The sequence below is a fragment of the Neophocaena asiaeorientalis genome, unplaced genomic scaffold (assembly GCF_003031525.2).
Source record: "Neophocaena asiaeorientalis asiaeorientalis breed wild unplaced genomic scaffold, Neophocaena_asiaeorientalis_V1.1 scaffold30, whole genome shotgun sequence".
NCBI lineage: Eukaryota > Metazoa > Chordata > Mammalia > Artiodactyla > Phocoenidae > Neophocaena > Neophocaena asiaeorientalis.
In genome coordinates, this window is record NW_020174923.1 from 4,813,666 (window position 1) to 4,831,227 (window position 17,562).

At 49.9% G+C, this 17,562-nt stretch overlaps 1 long non-coding RNA gene across 3 annotated transcripts in view; it reads right to left on the bottom strand.

The window, feature by feature from the left end:
- LOC112410383 (uncharacterized) overlaps positions 1–17,562 on the bottom strand; it is a 170,997-nt gene that overhangs the window by 40,480 nt on the left and 112,955 nt on the right. For all 3 annotated transcript variants that reach the window (XR_003005421.1, XR_003005420.1, XR_003005422.1), the window contains exon 2: positions 2,678–2,745. This is a non-coding gene — a long non-coding RNA (uncharacterized LOC112410383). The remainder of the gene's footprint in view (positions 1–2,677; positions 2,746–17,562) is intronic.

The following is a 17,562-nucleotide window of genomic DNA, read 5'->3' on the forward strand; positions in this document are numbered from 1 at the left end:
ATTTGCCTGGAAATCCCCCTGGAGTCACTCATTAACCCCCTGCCCCCGCCCCATGGCTCACACACAGCCTGCCAAAGCCACACAGCAGCTAAAGCCTCATTTAAGCAACTGACTCTCCTTTCCAGGCCCATCCTCCCACCAGGTAACCCACACCATCATCGTCCGAGCACCCAGTCTGTGCAGGTCCTAGAATGAGCAGTGAAAAAGGGGTGGGAAAAACAAAACACCCCAGTGACAGAAAACAAGCCCCACCCCGCCTCCACCCACTCTCAAGGCACCAGCTGGGGAGGCACACAAGACGGCATGTGAAGTCCTGAAAGTAAGGTGATGTGCCGGGTGTAGGGGCCGCCACTGCGGCAGGGCCCTGTGGGTGTGGGGTTTGGAGGAGGTGAAGCACACCGATGGGGACACAGGGAGAGCACAGAGGCGGGGTGCAGGAATAATCCAGTCTCGGGGGGTAGGATCCAAAGCAGGTGGGCTCGGCTGAAAGGCTTCAAATTCGAGTGGTGGGCGGTAAGATTAGGTGCCCAATGAGATCTGTTTGCTGAGATGATCAATAGAAATCCATGGAAGGTTTTTCGTTTGTCTGTCTGTTTTCAGTCAGAAAGCGACATGATGAATCCTGGGTTTAAGAAAGAGGCTTAGGGAAAACCAACAGAATTACTTTGGAAAAGAAAGCCTGGAGCCCCCAGGGTGTATCCCAGCTTGTGCTACCAAAGTCAAGAGCAGCAGCGGGCGTCTGGGAAAAGAGGAGGTTCAGACTGGAAAATCGGGGCTGCAGCAACATGGATGGACCTAGAGATTGTCATACTGTGTGAAGCGAGGCACACACAGAAAGACAAATATCGTATGGTATCGTTTATATGCGGAATCTAAAAAAAGGGTACAAATGAACTGATTTACGAAACAGAAGTAGAGTCACAGATGTAGAAAACAAACTCACGGTTACTAGGGGAGGGATAAATTGGGAGACTGGGATTGACATATACACACTACTATATCTAAAATAGATAACTAATAAGGACCTACTAATTATAGCCCGGGGAACGCTACCCAGTACTCTGTAATGGCCTGTATGGGAAAAGAATCTAAAAAAAGAGTGGATATATGCGCATGTATAACTGATTCACTTTACTGTACACCTGAAACTAACACAACATTGCAAAGCAACTATACTCTAATAAAATTTTTTTTTAAAAAATCGAAAAATCGCTGTAGAGCAATTGTTGGGACTCGGTATTCTAGTGGATGGAGGGATTAGTATCACTCAGTGGCTGCCTTCCTTCTGACTGATCCATGTAGATAATGATAAACGAGCAAGAGAACTAGACAGGGTACCTGTTGTGATCTACACTTTTTTTGTGTTATCTCATTTAACTCACGACCTCCCCTGAGGATAAGGCGTTAGCATCACCAGCCTACAGATGAGGAAACCGAGGCTTAGTGATTTACCCAAGATCATGTCCAAGATCAAGTAAGAAAAACAACAACAACCCTGACCTTGACTGTAGGCTTTACACGTCCCAGGCACGGTGCCAGGCACCTAACGCGGTGTATTCTCTCATTTCACATCACACCGTGGCGGGGATAATCCTTATTATCCCCATTTTACAGATGTGGAAACTGAGGTTTGGAGAAGTGAAGGTCACCAGCCTGTGGTCACAAAGTGAGAAGGCAGCGGAAGTGAGATTTGAACCCAGGACTTCTGGGTCCATGCTGTTTACCTTGATGCTAGACCAACAGTGGCGAATTTGCACCATAATCTCCCAGTTCCAAAGCCCTGCTTTGCATAGCACAGCACGGCCTTTATTAGACCATCTGCTGCCTCCAGTCAAACATGCCCACGTTCCGAGCTTCCAGCTACCTTGGCAGGACTGACGTGTACATGTGCCTGGGACTTACAGCCAGAACTGCGACCTCTGTGGATGATGGGGTCTAGAGAGCTATAGGTAACCCAGCCCTCGCACCCAGGGAGTGGCCCCTTGCCCCACATCCTGCTTTATCAGGGCCAGATTGCAGTCAGCAGCATTCCAGAAGCCCTGAGATCCCCCTGAATCCTGCAGCCAGTCTCTGCCCCTGAAGGGCAGCAGGAGAAATCATACTCCCCCTTGTCTCCTAGACCTGCAGCCTTGGAGTCACCTACCTGACGGTTCTCCCTGCAAAATGCAAGACATCTGTGTCCCTCCTCGGACCCACGCGTCTAAAGAGCAGGCGGCAGGAACACTGACGCATGGTGTGCCGGTGACTGGGACGATTCACTGTCACTCGGAATGGAAAGAGATCACAGTGCCGGTGCCAGCTCTGGCTTTGAATCCTGGCTCCCTCGCTAATTAACTGTGCAGTCCCGGGTGAATGACTGGACCTCGGTTTCCTCTTCTGTAGGTTGGGCGTAACATGACTGACTTGGGCTGTGAGAGGTAAGAATGAGTTCATCTAAGTAAAAGCTGTGAGAGTACAGTCTGGCCTGGATTTATCATGATGACTGTTAGAATTTACCAGCCTGTGTCTCTGGACCCTCTCTGATGGCCAGTGCAAGGCTCCGGCCTGCCAGTTGCACTCCAGGCTGGCACGCAGGTGCGTAGGGATATCGGGGCAGCCAGGTGTGACGTGGAAGGAGCAGAACCCCCAAAGCAAGAAGAGCAGCAGGGCTGTGCCCTGATTACTATGTGCAGCTCACCTTTTATCTTGTCCTTCTTTCTCGGTTCAAAGCACCTACTCAGGTCAGTCACGAACCTCTGATTTCACCTGCAAAAAGAGAGGGAGATTTACAACAGGAAACCAGATAACGAAACTCATCTTCAAGCTTACAACGAATGCCAGACAGCCTCCCAGGGACACAGGAGTTTATAGCTGTTTATTCTTCAATATAGAATAAGACTACCATTAATTCAGAATAAACGGAGAAATCCATTTCCTATCCATCGTGTACATGGCAAACTGAAGAATACTTTCAAAGAAATATAGGTTATCACCATAATAAACTAGATCTAGAATAAACTAAGACATGAATGGGTATGACACTGGATAGTCATTGTTTTAAAGTTTTAACAAAATTTAAACTCACAATGGACCTTTACTACAAAATTAATCTATTGCCACAGTCCTGAGTCGGGGAGACTTTTGCTCAAAGATTTCTATGACAGCATTTCTGAATTTTTATATACTCTGACCTTATAATATGTTTGAATTCACTGAATGAGATAACACACGAGGAACACCTAGCTCTGTGCACTCAATAAATATTAGCTATGCTTTTATTAATTTTACTCCTTTGCGGGTTTCTAGAGAACAAGGCTATTCCATACCACCCGTAGAATTCCTGAGCAAACACGCACAGTTATCAGCATAGTCACTGTTGCTGCAAAAGAATAGATATTTAATCTTTAAATCCGACCTCTGTTCAACCTAATTCAGACACCAGGAAGAGTAGTATTTCAAAAGGTGTTTACAGATAATAGCCTCATTCTAAGCTTCACCATCATAAGGCTCAAAGAAATCACTCTAGACCCTTAGGTTGGCAAGTGAAAACAGAGAGAAGAAAGCAAAAGGAGGAAAACAACACCATCAGGTTTGAAACAGAAAACCTGTAACCTTCACTCACAAGAGAAAGGATTGTTTGGGTGGCGTTTTGTTCCTTCGCTGGATGCACACACATCATCGCGGGGCTTGGATCACTCCCTAGGTTTCTAGAGTTTCCGAGGATGGGGCTGGGCTGCAGCCGCTGGACCAGGATCCCGGTGCGCTCCAGGACCCCCTCCCCCCAATCCTGGGGACATGTTCGCTGGGCTGGCTTCCTCATCCACAGCCAACCTCAAATGCAGTATAGGCCTCTTGACCATGGAGCAAAGAACTTGACAGTTTTAGCTCCGATGAACCGTGCAACTCTTGGGACCTAACCAGACAACTCGCAAATGCTAGAAAACTCATTGAAAAGAAGCGAGCAAAACAGCAATGTGCTCTCCAACTCCAACCCCAGCACCAGAATGGATTCCCATTCCTGTTACTATTTTATGCAAAGCCACCCACCTGCCCAACCCATGTTCAGCTTATTGGGTGGAAAGCATCCGATGAACTCATTCAAGCTCAAGCCTAGGTGACTGGAAATGATTCCAATCAGCCTTCCAGGGGAGACGGGAAATTTAACACAAGTGAATCTAAATTCACCCTGCCCCCATGACGTCTCAATCCAGCCAATTTAGCAGCAGACATTGGAGGGGAGATAGTGGGACACTCGAGGGGGTCTTCTTTAAATCTTATGGTGGGGGAATGAGATGGGGAGGGGAGGGAGGGTCCCCAGACCACCTGGAGATTCAGTAGGTCTGATGTGGCGGGCGGAGATTCTGCATTTCTGACAAGCTCCTGGGTGAACCCAACGCTGGTGGTCCACAGAAGCGAGAGCTTAGAAGGGATCCCCTCAAACACCTCCTTACCCGCCTCCCCAGAAACCTCATGCAAGCTGACCCCTCCCCGCTCTTCCGCTAGGGCTCTCCCCTCTTCGCCAGCTGGTTTCTGGACCTGCCCAGCTGACTCCTGCAGTGTAGGAGGGTGAGCGAGACATTACTTGTGTCCCAAGAGAGAGCGGCCCCTCCCCCTCTCCTATAATCCAGTTCTAGGCAATCCAACCTCTAGCCTGAAATACATTCCTAAGAACCACCGCTTTGAACAGAGTGGTTTGTGTTTGCTCTGGTCTTTAAAACAAGCAGGGGTCTCTTTTCCCTTTGCTTTTCTCCTCGGCACGGCCATCCAGGGCAGACAAGATGCAGGGCCTCTCGGGAGGCTGGATAGAGCAGCACGGATGCTTCCTCTCTCTGCCCACAGCACACTGGCTTCCACATCTGCCGAGGCTGCACACATACCTCCCCGCTGCCTTTGCATCTTCAGGGCAACAGCAGGACGGGGAGCAGACGGGCCTCCCTTGGAAACAGGCCAACAGCAGCGTGCCACGCCCGACACCAAACCTCCAAGGAAGGCCAGAGACTGCCACAGGCTACCCACAGCCTGCCCCCCAACGGTCCCTGCCTTCCCCCTGCACCCCCCCGACCCTGACAGGTTCCTTCCTGACATCTCGCGGATGCTGCGAGCCAAACATCACCTAGTGGTTCTCGGTCCAACCACCTCCAACCAAGATGGAAGGGGCAGGTCCTCCTGGATAACTTGGACTGAGGAACAAAAGGCCCGGCTGGTGAGGCCCCAAGAAAACATTAGCCTGAAACAAGTCCCGTCCCACAGCAGACTGCTTCCAGAGAAGACCAGGGTGGGGAAAGAAGAATCAATGGGCTGGAAGACAGGATTTCAACACGTCGTAAGCAAGAGCCCCGCCTCTGGCCAAAAAGGGATGCAGTTTGGGGGAACTCTTGAACCTTCTGAGTGGGTCCAAAGTCACAGGCGAGGGACTTCTACAAAACAGGCCAAGTAGCTGTCAGGACACCAAGCTGCCAGGTCCCCTTTCTAGGGACCTACCTAAGGCCGACACACCCACTGGGCACACCTGCCCAGGACTCAACGATAATTTAGGGGCCCGCGAAAATGTTCCAATTTCTTTTAAAATTAAAAGGAATAATTTGACAATAAGGTTAATGCCTATGTAACAACGAATCCAGCCTGGATTATATTCAGCCTTTTATGGAGGCGTAAAATACCATTATTGATTGATTGATTGATTTTTACCAGGAAAGGGGCTCCCAAAGTTAAAAGTGCCTAAGGTCACAAAATTCTTAATTCAGCCCTGAATCTGCCTACTTCCTTCCAATCTCCCGACCTCGCAGTCTTTGCTGAGACCCTTTGTGGAGTGCTCCCACTGACCACGCCCCCCTGCAGCGTAAACACTGAGCATCGTCCCACCCAGGCCTATAAAAGACAACTATACCGGGCTTCCCTGGTGGCGCAGTGGTTCGGAGTCCGCCTGGCGATGCAAGGGACGCGGGTTCGTGCCCCGGTCCGGGAAGATCCCACATGCCGCGGAGCGGCTGGGCCCGTGAGCCATGGCCGCTGAGCCTGCGCGTCCGGAGCCTGTGCTCCGCAACGGGAGAAGCCACAGCAGTGAGAGGCCCGCGTACCGCAAAAAAAAAGATAATTATACCATCTAATCTGGCAAATTCACACAACGAATTCGAGGGTGCGATCAATAAGAAAAATGAACCTGGATCTTTACCGGGATTTGTCTCCAGGTCAGGATTAAGGTTTATTTATTTATTTATTTGAATTACCAGCTCCTGATCTCTTTTAAATGAAAATTCTTCGACTCGTGTTAACCATTAAAAACTACATAATACTTAGCTCAGTTTTTCTTGGTTTATGAAATATCTATGTTAATATGAAAATAAGTAATTTAGAATTGTGATTAAAGTGAGCACTTCACTGCTATTGTATGTATTTTTTCTTCTCTAGTACATACTTTATACTGTTGTACACCCCCCCTTGGAAACATATTTTCCAGGGACACAGTATTGAAGTGCTCTGTGTGCTGCAGTTCAGCAATAAACATTTAATAAGAGCCAAAAACATCTTTTTTCTTGCTGTAGAAGGGCACAAAGGCCTTTCTCTGCCTGCCGCCCCTAGTAAGCCTCTCAGCCACCACCGTTATGCTATTTCTCTTTGAGGATATAAAATAGAACTACACTGGTCTCCATTTCACAGGCTGCTTATTGGTGCTAAATTAAACCATGTGTTCAACTACACAGCACATTTCCTGGCCCGTAGTAAGTAATAAATAAATGCTAGCTATTATTATTATTGTAAAAACATTACAGAATTGCATAGGTTATAGAAACAAACCGGGAAGAAAAAGCAAAGGTTAACAGCTGTCATCTAGGGGTAAGTAAGTTGATGGGTGATCTGTGTTCTCATTTTTGCACGTCTAAAATGAACAGGCATTGTTTGGTAAAGAAAAACAAAATGCCGGGCTTCCCCGGTGGCGCAGTGGTTGAGAGTCCGCCTGCCGATGCGGGGGACGTGGGTTCGTGCCCCGGTCCGGGAAGATCCCACATGCCGCAGAGCGGCTGGGCCCGTGAGCCATGGCCGCTGAGCCTGCGCGTCCGGAGCCTGCGCTCCACAACGGGAGAGGCCACAACAGTGAGAGGCCCGCGTACCGCAAAACAAAACAAAAAAAAAAAAGAAAAAGAAAAGCCATGGTATTCAATAGATAATAAAAATGCAAGGGATATTCATTGTCTTGAACTAGAAATAAAACTATAGATGCAATTTTTTAAAACAGTCAAAATAGAAGTTGCAGGATGGCCTGTGAAATCAGAAACAGCTTGGAAATCGGGGATCAATGGCTGTCAGCTTGACTCCAAGTTGGGGTTTGAGGTGCAACCTGGCAAGGGCTCCCTTGGGACCTCCTGCACGATCAGGGTAAGACCAGAAGTCGGACACACCCAGACGGCAAGGGCCGCGGGGTAATCTCAGGGGCAGCCTGAGATTTCACTGATAGGAGAGGGGCGCTTTCCACTGAAGGATATGGTCAGTACTGGCTTGAACTGTGTACTTGACCAAGAATCCTCGCCCTGCTGACAGGCTGCAGCCGCAGGGCTGAGCAGACCTGCTTTGTGGCATTTTCCAAATACCTGCGTTGTTACGGACAGAGGGCTCCCTGATGGCATTCACGTTTTAGTTCGGGACCTACCACTTCTCGGAGCCTGTTACCCAACTCCAGGCTGTAAACAGAGGCCAGGCTCCATGACACAGCTTGCAGGGGCCCTGGGGGAGATAAGGGGCCTGCTGCCCCCCCAGGAGCATGGACAAGCGAGAGGGTATGTGAGCCTGGGGACTGGGATCCTCATGGACCCCGTTCGGGCGCCCAAGTCTCACAAGATCGCATTCCCCGTCTCTTCCCTGGGTCCTCTTCTGCCTCCTGGTGCAGCACAGAGGGGAGCCCTTGAGGTTCAGTCCTCAGCCGGCTGAATTTCCACCCTTTCCCCTCATCCTTGATGAAAGACTTCCCCAAACCCTGGCCCTAACCTTTATCCTAAGCCCCGGTGTGCCAGCTGCCTGCAGGGCAGGGTGATCACCGATTGCCAAATCATCTCAAATTCGCCACATCCAAGTGGTACCTCTTCTACTGCCTCAACCAGGCTCCCCTTGGAAGCTCCCCACTTCGGTGAATTTAGCTTCACGCTCTCCATCACGCAGATGGGCAGCCCTCCCCCTAACACCGAGCATCACTCTACCTCCAGTTGGTTCTTCTGCTAATGTTGGTCATGGTCTGTCTTCTGTTATATCCCCATGGCCATGATAACAGCTTGGGCCCTCGATAACCTCAGGTCCGTAATGTTCCCCTAATAGGAATGTCATTTTTTGTTCACTGTGTCCCAGTAAACATTTTACTTAATTCCTCGTCTGGTATCACTGCTCACCTCGTCTACTATCCTTCCACACACTGGCTCTATTTCTGGGCTGGGAAGCTCCAAGCTCTTCTGTGCCCCGGGACCTTTGCACTTGCTGTTTCCTTAGTGGAACCACTTCCCTTAACTTCCAAAGTCTCTGCCGCTCAGAGGGCACGCTCTCCGAGAGGCCACCCAAGCAGTGCAACTCGGCTGTGTCCTTCACAGCACTTAACCTCATCTGAAATGACCGCATTTGTTTATTTCATTTTCGCTTGTGTCTCTGCCTACTAGATCCCCGAGGGCAGAGAGCGTGTCCCTTTTGTTCTCCACTGTATGACCAGCACACATTGTATGGTACAGCCGGCTGTTGGCTGAAGGAATGAATGAATATTAGCATGTCCCTATGTAAAAGATAAGGTAATTGACGTACAGGAAGATTTAACACTTGCCCAAGGTCAGGTGGCTATGAGTAGCTGGGTCAATATTTGCACCAAGCTCCTCTGGCTCCAGGGGTGAGGCTGAGTGCAACCTTGTTACTCTGCCTCCTTCCACTGTTGCAATAACCCCCAACACAGGCTCCTCAACTTCAGACTTGCCTGTTCCAGTCCACTCTATAAAGCTCTCCTGCTTATCATCCTAAAGTATCAGTTAACTCAGCCAGACTCTGCCCAGCAGTTGTCGGTGGCTGCCTGCTGCCTGAAACCAGAGGCCATGCGCGCGCAGATCCATCCTCTTCTCTCTCCAGCCTTGCTGTAGGACTGCTTTGCAGGCCTCTCAGCCAATATTTGCTCCCCACAATCTGCAACACCTCCCTTGCCCTGCCTCTCCCCAACACCTTCCCTTTAAGCCCGGCCCAAATCCCACCTGGCTTGCCAGTTGTCAGTGACGGCTCGCACTTGAGCCACAGGACTACTGCCGGTACCCCTACGTTTGTGCTAAACACGAGATCCTGGAGGGGATAGGTTATCTATCCTCTCTCCCCAGGGAGACCTTAAGTTCCTTTGGGTGGGCAATATGCCTCACCTGTTTGGATTCCTAAGCGCCTAGTACAGCGTACAAATCCTTCACGATAGCAGCCATGTGCTCTGGCCCATGGTACTCCATAAACGTAGGTGGCTGATCTCAGTAACGGCAAAGCTCTCCCAGGATTGCTAAGCCAGACGAGCTGGACTTGCTGCTTTGGGTAGCTCTCCGAGCTGCCGTCTTTCCCAATCCACCTCATTCTGGAGCTGCTAACATTGGTCCTACTTTGAGCTCTCTCCTGGGTCTTCCCTGAGCAGAGTTTCTGACATGAGCCTAAAACAGAGCCCAATCTATCATGCTTTAAAAGAAAAAAAGTGTTACAAGTTTTCTCTTTTAAAGTCTCATCTTTGCCTCGACGGACGCCCTCTGAATACGGCGTGTACCCACCAGCGACACGGAGGGGCGGTATCACTGGACAGGGATTAAGATGCTGCTGTGGTCCAGTGCCACCCCCAGCCTGCTGAGGACTGACCCGCGAAGGTGCGCGAGGCCCGGGTCACCCACCCTCCAGCCCAGCCTGGGCCCCCCTGTGTCAGTTTCACCATGTTAGAACGGAAAATAAAATGCTCAACTCAAAAACACTTTTCCAATGATATTTTAAGGAAAAATGAGGTCACAGAAAGTCAGGGAAGTAAATTTAAACGGTGTGACCCCAAGCAACATTTTTTTCAAAGAATTCCCTTGAGACGACCGCTCACCAGATTGGGGCGGAACACATCTGGGGAGACCTCAGCCCCAGAGACCACCTGGGCGGCAGCAGTAACACTTATGCTAACAGGAAAAGCCCCGATGATGCTCCGTAAGGCCACACTCTGACTACAAACTGGCCTAAATGGGCCCCGAGGTCCCTTAGGTTTGCAAAAGCGGCCAACAGCCCCCTTGCCAGCCAGGTCAACATTCCACCTCTGCCAGAGATACCAAATGTTCCCTCAACCCACCCCAAGTCCAGCTCACTGAGCTATGAACAGTTATCAACATCAACTCAGGGTGTTAATTAAAAAATGTTCAGCCAGGCAAATTCTCATACTTTTAAAAAGCCATCTGGGCAATCGTCTTTCCATGCCGCAAACTTTCCAAACAGGTTGACATTTCACGATGTTGTTTGTTTTAATCAAAACACGGGGAAAGAGCCGGTTCCCGGTTTCACTTTTCAGGTGCCTTGATTTATGGATGGGCAAATCCCCACTTAATAGCTGTACCTCGAGGCCGGGGGACAAAGAAGCTCCCACCTGCCAGGGTTGGTGTCCGGGCTGGCCAGGAGGGAAGTGGTCACAGGACCAGACACGGCCCTTCTTCTGTCTTACCCCCTCTCTCAATGCCCAGCCATCAGCTTCCTCTGTTGCTATTCCAGCGAACTTAGAGGAGTTAGAGGGAAACGGGGACTAAACCCTTAATGGTTCTCCAAGATCTTCCTTAAAGTGGCAGCACTCAGAATCAGGCGGGATCATATGAGTGTGAATCCCACCTCTGCCACGTAGTACAAGCCCTGGGCTTTTCTGTGCCTCGGTTTCCTCATCTGTCAACAACTGGTATAAAAATAGCACCTCCCAGGGCTTCCCTGGTGGCGCAGTGGTTGGGAGTCCACCTGCCGATGCGGGGGACACGGGTTCGTGCCCCGGTCCGGGAGGATCCCACATGCCGCAGAGCGGCTGGGCCCGTGGGCCATGGCCGCTGAGCCTGCGCGTCTGGAGCCTGTGCTCCGCAACGGGAGAGGCCACAACAGTGAGAGGCCCGTGTACCGCCAAAAAAAAATAGCACCTCCCTATAAAGCTGTTTGGAGGGTTAAATAAATTAGCATTTTGGTAAAGCACTTATGACAGTGTCCAGAGCGTAATGAATGTTATATATGATAGTTTAAATGCCTCCCCTCCTCCCTAACGAACTCAGATGCAGGACCCCGGTAGTTAAGTACAAACAAAGTTGGACCTGCCCTGGCTGGTGGGAGCGTGGATGCTGGGCCACCCAGTGCCCTGCTTCTTGGGGAGCCACTTAAGTCCCTCCAAGGCCCAGGTGGGCCCCGGGGACACAGTGTGACAGCTCATTCTGGGTACTGAAGGCTCTCGCCCCTCTGTTTGATGCACAGAAGCCTGTCCCCATCAGGGAATGAGCTCTCCCGGGAAGCCTGGGCCAAGCACTGCAGTGCGCCTCCCACCAGGTCCCTGCTGTGTCCAGGGCAGGCAGATGACAGATGGGCAGCCAGCGTGAGGTGTGAGGTTTGGGAGGGATGCACACTCCCCCCACCCCGCCTCCAGCCCTTCCTCAGGACCACAGCGTGACCAGCCGGCCTGATGGACGCTGGACGCCGATAGCAGGCACCACACACCCCTGCAGGGAAGGAGGGGTTTTCTTAAGGAAAAACCACCACGAAGCCTCCCAGCAGTCCTATAACAACAAAACACAAAACACAGGCGGGCACAGACCTTGTCTAAAATCACTGCACACCACAAGGGAATTCCGATGTTGACAAAGCACCTACTGTGTGCTCGTGCTTTTAGAGCAGGTGCCAGAAATGCCAAGCAGGAAGGGCAGGTCCCAGACTCGCCAGAGTAGAAAACCTAGTGGGAAAAGATGACACTGAAAAGAACTGACGCTCGTATTTTGTGATACGTATTATAACGTATTACATGGGGGTATATTACATATTCTATGTGTACATTATAGATTACATCATATGTGTTATATGTATGTACATACATGATATGCCCAGTATGTGCAGTGAGTAACTGGGGCAGAACACGGCTCCCACCGCCCTGGGGGCAGGTGGGAGCATCTGGGCAGGTGGGGAGGGAATGGCTGCAGGGTCATTTGCCAGACGGTTCACCTGGCTTAGTGGAAAGGAAGACGCTGGGCCTCTCCAGGTGTGAGTTACCACTCTGACAATTTTTAGCTGTACCACCTTGGGCACCGGCGTTTTTACCACTTTTTTGAGCATCAGTAAAAAGTGCATAGTCCACAGTCACCTGCAGGCAGGCAGGCAGAAGGTGATCAATAAATCGCCAAGGAGAGAAAGTGAGAACGCTTGGCAAAGGCAGTGTCCGAATGAGGCCGTCGGGAGGTGCGTGGCTCAGCTCAAAGCCAGGAAAGCAAGCGAGAGGCCCTCGTGGGAGTCCCGGGGCAGCCCAGCCCCGACCCTGCATTTATGCTGCTTTATCATCTCCACTGGCAAAATCGGGACCATCGTTCCTCCTCTTCCTGTCTCCCTGGGATGTCTGGGGACACAGGAGAACCAGGCTGGGAGCTGCGGGGAGACAGGGTGGAGTGGTGCCATTTCAGAAGAAAGGCAAGCCGTGAGCAGGAGGGATGATTATTTTACTTGTGGAAGGCATGTGTGGGCAACGGCTGCAGGTTTCTTTGGGTTTATCAGAAAATCCTAACAGAAGAGAGGTTATTTAACCGAGACCGGGAAAGGAATGTGCAGATATTTTAAAATATTAAATGGAATTCCTAAAGCCTCATAATATGACGCCTCCTTTTCCAGGCTTGGCTGATTTTAAAGCCTTGAGCTGTGACTCGGGGCCGGACAGATCAGAGGGTTGATTAACTTGGCTTTCCTGATCCCACGGCGACAGGCCCCTCTCGGGACCGGGCAGTGCAGGGACCCAGCCTGGCTCCACATGCGGTCTCACACCACCAGCTCCTGGGCTGTGTGTGGAGCGTGATTTTAGACAGTTACTTAAACGAGGGTCAGAGGTAAGACGATGGTGAGTCTCAGTCATCACATTCCAGGCTTCCAAGGAGACCAGGGACCTGCTGGGACTCTCGGGCCGCACACCCACTAGCCTACGGACAGACGTGATGGACCCAGGAGGAAAGCTGGAGGAGACGGAGGGAAAAATGGAAGAAGTCCAGCCCCTCTGCCAAAAGACTCAGACACCCAAACACAGGGCTACACAGCCCTTTAAGAGGGCAGCAATGCGCACACGAGGGCATATGTGTAAAGGAGCACAGAATAAACACACGCCTGGCCACCCCGGGGCCTGGAGTCTGATGCAGAAACTGGACACAGCCCAACTGCCCAGTGCACACAATGCACACACACATACAGGTCGTCAAGCCATGCCTTACACCAGGACATGAGCAGGCGAAGTTTTATCAACTCACGGAGCTGAAGGGTCAAGTCCAGAATTACGGAAGAGATCGTGTGGGCCTATCGCCTACGACATTTCGTTAAGAAGCGGGTGGACTTTCTATTTACGTAGGCATAGGCGTCAATACAAACTTCAGCACCGCTGGTTTCTCGGAACACCTGGTATACATTCAGCTGTTCGGAGGCCACACAGCTCTCTCGTGCTCTTGTAAATTTCCAGCTTGTCTGGATTCTAAGAGCCTGTGGCCCTGTATTAACCGTCCCTGCTAGGGTGGCTGCCCCTTGAAGGCAATGGTCCACACTGACTCATCTTTTCACGCTGTCGGATTCATGTAAAAACCCTTCAGAGTTTCTCCTTAACACATCCCACTTCCCCAAACCTCCTCCATTCAGGATGGAGATGAAGATTATTCTACTGCCTTATATGTAGGAAGATCTGGGGGGAGCAATTCTGCCACCATCAGAGTGCAGGCCATTTCCAACGAATAACGGGCAAACTTTCCCACTACAAGGTCAAGGGATTGTCGAGAAAACCAGAGGCTGTAATGTCTGCCACTAAGAGGCTTAGGAAGCTCATGAGTTAGAGAAGATAACGTCTTCCAATGTTTCGCCGGTGTGAGTGATAGCTATTGAGCAGTTCTGAAAACAGACAGCATTTGCAATCCCGTAGACAAAGCAGCAGAGAACAAGGGGATCCACAGGAGCCCAGGAGACAAGAAGCCTTTATCGAGAGCAGAGTTCTAGCATCAGCCCTAGAGACACTTGGGGCCAGACCGTTCTTTGCAGTGGAGGCGGTCCTGGGCATCGTAGAATACAGGATGTTTAGCAGCATCCCTGATCTCGACCCACTAGATGCCAGTAGCATCCCCCGGTTTTGATAGTCAGAAATGTCTCCAGACCACTGTCAAAGAGTGGGTGCAAAACTGTCCCTGGTCGAGAATCACCGGCCTACAGTCAGCTCAGCCACTAATTAGCAATGGAATCTGAAGACTGTCAGGGGCCTTCATTTCTCAGAGGCCTTAAGCTTCTCATCTAAGAGATGGGGCAATTGGACTAGATCAGTGTCTCCCAAAATAAGGGCGATATATCACCTAGTGGCACCTGGGATAAACTGGCCACACTCCAACACGACATGAAATGACACTGAGTCACACAGAAATGCTTTTCCTTTTTCTAGTCTCTTTTCATCCTTATTTTTCCTTTTTTAAAAAAATTTATTTATTTTTGGCTGCGCTGGGTCTTCGTTGCTGTGCACGGGCTTTCTCTAGTTGCGGTGAGCGGGGGCTACTCTTCGTTGTGGTGCGCCGGCTTCTCATTGTGGTGGCTTCTCTCGTTGCAGAGCACGGGCTCTAGGCGCACGGGCTTCGGTAGTTGTGGCACACGGGCTCAGTAGTTGTGGCGCAGGGGTTTAGTTGCTCCACGGCATGTGGGATCTTCCCGGACCAGGGATCAAACCCGTGTCCCCTGCATTGGCAGGCGGGTTCTTAACCACTGCGCCACCCGGAGAGGCCCATCCCTTTCCATCCTGATGAAAGCAGGAAGAACATCTCCAATTGATGCTTCCAGTCTTGAACACCTCTACAATTCTAGCTACACAAAAAGAGAAAGAATACTTCTCGGGCTCAGAGCCTTGGGAAAGCCACAAAATCTGAATCTTTCACGATTTCATTGTATCTTCTATTTACACCCAGTGACCCTGGACCCCATTTGTGATAGTGATACAGGGTTTCCTTTTAAAGTGTGTTTAAGTAAATTATGAAACTGGGTATAAAAATATTAAGAAAATAATAGTACGTGTACCAGTGTGGCAAAAATCATAAGTCTTAGGAAGCGCAGGAAGGGTTAACTCTGCCCGTCCCCCACGAAGTTCTAACTATCCATTGGACATTTTCTTGGATGCCTCAGATTAACCTCAAGACTTGAGGTGACATTAATAATTTGGAAGTTTTTGAATCCAAGTTCCCTCTATAGTTCTGTTGTAAGGCTTGGTCATTTGTTATCTGTTATGGGTTAAACTGTATTCCCTTTCCAACCCCCCCCCCCCCCACAATTCATATGTTGAAGTCCTAACCTTCAATCCTGCAGAATATGATCTTATTTGGAAATAAGGTTGTTGCAGATGTAATTAGTTCAGATGAGGCCATACTGAAATAAGGTTGGGCCCCTAATCCAACGGTATTGGTGTCATTATAAAAAGGGGAAATTTTTGCTGTACACCTGAAATTAACACAACATGGTAAATCAACTATACTCCAATATAAAATAAAAATTAATTTAAAATAAATAAACAGGGGAAGTTTGAACACAGACACACACACCGGGAGGCTGTCCCATGAAAGTGAAGGCAGAGACGAGGCTGGTGCTTCTACCCACTAATGAATGCCAAATATTGCCAGCAAACCATCAGAAGCTAAGAGAAAGGTCTGGAACAAACCCCTTCTCACAGGCCTCAGAGGGAACCAACCCTGCCAACACCTTAATCTTGGACTTCTAGCCTCCAGAGGTAGGAGCCAATACGTTTCTGTTGTGTAAGCCACTCAGTCTGTGGTACTTTTTGTTATATCAGTTCTAGCAAACTCATACATCATCTTAAATTAGTTTGCTAGTTTGGCAACTGTATTTTGAATTCCTGAATCTCCTTACAGGGCAGGAAATGCAGACATACTTGCAGAAGAGTTTGTGTTCATTTAGAGATGAGCACAGATGACAAAGGAATACCAAAAAAACAAAAACAGAAACAAAAAACCAAACAAAACCCTCTACACCATCTGTGTTTATATACATTTTTCTATGTTTGCCATAATTACATCTTTGCAAATTGCATAAATTAGATATTTGCTCATCGCTTTCTCTTCTCTGGTTATCTACCCTCAGTCAGTCTCCAACTATGAAATATGGGTGCCCGGCTTTGTAGTAAAAGGAGGCCCAAGGTGGAGGCAAAGCCAGACCTCAGGTCTCCTAGCACAGGCGTTATCAACTAGACCCCAGAGCCTGTAGGATTCACACTCTCCTGCACGGAGAAAATGTCTTGGGCCTCTTGTGCAGACATTCACACCAACCGGGCCTTTCAACCAGAAGGTTCTGGCTATCCAAAGATGCTTGGAGAAAACGCCGAAGTTCCCAACATGTGGGCATCTGAGAATTCATGACCAAACGCAAACTCTCAGTTTAAAGGGATGCTGCGGTGGGTGAAAAAACCCATCAGCCCTTTAAGCCCTCCTGCAGAGAGTGCCGACACGCTCACAAGATAAGCAGCTTTGCAGGTGACCAGGGCCACCTTCCACAGAGCCAAGAGCAGAAGGAACTAGAGATTTACCTTATACGAACGCCACATCAGAACCCAGGACTTTTAGAAACCTGCCAAGTAGCCAGGACGTTGCAACTCCATCTTTTCAGTTAAGAAACATGCCCCTGCAATGATGCATCTCTGCCATAACGGCAAAGAAACTCATGATCCTGCTGGCACTGTTTTCCCATCGAAAATAAATATACCGTAATTCTGCACCTCTGATCGCAACTGCAAGGTTGAGAGATCAATAATCAGGCTTGAATGTTAAAAGGAATTCCTTTTTTTTTTTTTTTTTTTGCGGTACGCGGGCCTCCCACCGCTGTGGCCTCTCCCGTTGCAGAGCACAGGCTCCGGACACTCAGGCTCAGTGGCCAGGCTCACGGGCCCAGCCGCTCCGCAGCACGTGGGATCCTCCGGACCGGGGCACGAACCCGTGTCCCCTGCATCGGCAGGCGGACTCCCAACCACTGCGCCACCAGGGAAGCCCCAGGAATTCCTTTTTTTCCCCTTCTCTAGAGGCAGCCGAGTATAAACCAGAGCCAAGAGAAATGCAGGAGGACAAGTGCCCAACTGCAGCCATGTCTGATCCGCCATATGCGCCATTCCCCAGCTCCCATCCTCGAGGTGTTAATTCAAATACTGCCTGGGCATCTACGGGCTGTCAGAGGCCATGGTGGCAGCTGGGGCTTCGTCAGTAATAAGCGGACAGCCTCTGCCTGTCCTGCTGGCTGGTATTCCAGGCAGGTTCACAGATCATGAACACGGATAAAGACAAACATTGGATTATCCATGATAAAGCTTCTGTGAAGAGAAAGAGAAGAATGCTATGGGGGTGGGAA